The following is a 939-nucleotide window of genomic DNA, read 5'->3' as shown; positions in this document are numbered from 1 at the left end:
CCAAACTACTAAAACTCATACAGCAATTCAGCAACGTGGCCGGACACAAAGTCAATGTACAGAAATCAGTGGCTTTCTTATACACTAACAATGAAAATACAGAAAGGAAAATTAGAGAATCGATTCCATTTACTATAGCTCTAAGAACAGTAAGATAACTGGGAATAAACCTAACAAAAGAGGTAAAGGAACTGTACTCGAGGAACTACAGAATACTCATGAAAGAAATCGAAGGAGACACAAAAAGATAGAAGACCGTTCCATGCTCTTGGATCAGAAGAATAAATATTGTTAAAATGTCTATACTGCCTGGAGCAATCTATACTTTTAATGCCATTCTGACCAAAATTCCACCGGTATTTTTCAAAGAGCTGGAGCAAATAATCCAAAAGTTTGTATGGAATCATAAGAGACCCCAAATCACTAAGGAAATGTTGAAAAACAAAATTAAAACTGTGGGCATCACGTTACCTGATTTCAAGCTTTACTACAAAGCTGTGATCACCAAGACAGCATGGTACTGGCATAAAATCAGAAACATCCACCAGTGGAACAGAGTAGAGAGCCCAGATATGGACCCTCAACTCAATGGTCAAATAATCTTCAACAAAGCAGGAAAAAATATACAGTGGAAAAAAGACAGTCTCTTCAATAAATGGTGCTGGGAAAACTGGACAGCTATATGTAGAAGAATGAAACTCGACCATTCTCTTACACTGTACACAAAGATAAACTCAAAATGGATAAAAGACCTCAAATGAGACAGGAATCCATCAGAATCCTAGAGGAGAACAGAGGCAGCAACCTCTTTGAAATCAGCGACAGCAACTTCTTTCAAGATATATCTATCTCTAAAGGCAAAGAAAACAAAAGCGAAAATGAATGTTTGGGACTTCATCAAGATCAAAACCTTCTGCTCAGCAAAGGAAACAGTCAACA

The sequence above is a fragment of the Mustela nivalis genome, assembly GCF_964662115.1.
Source record: "Mustela nivalis genome assembly, chromosome: 8".
In the NCBI taxonomy this organism is placed as follows: domain Eukaryota; kingdom Metazoa; phylum Chordata; class Mammalia; order Carnivora; family Mustelidae; genus Mustela; species Mustela nivalis.
The sequence above is the reverse complement of the archived record's forward strand: the minus strand, read 5'-3'. Positions refer to the sequence as shown.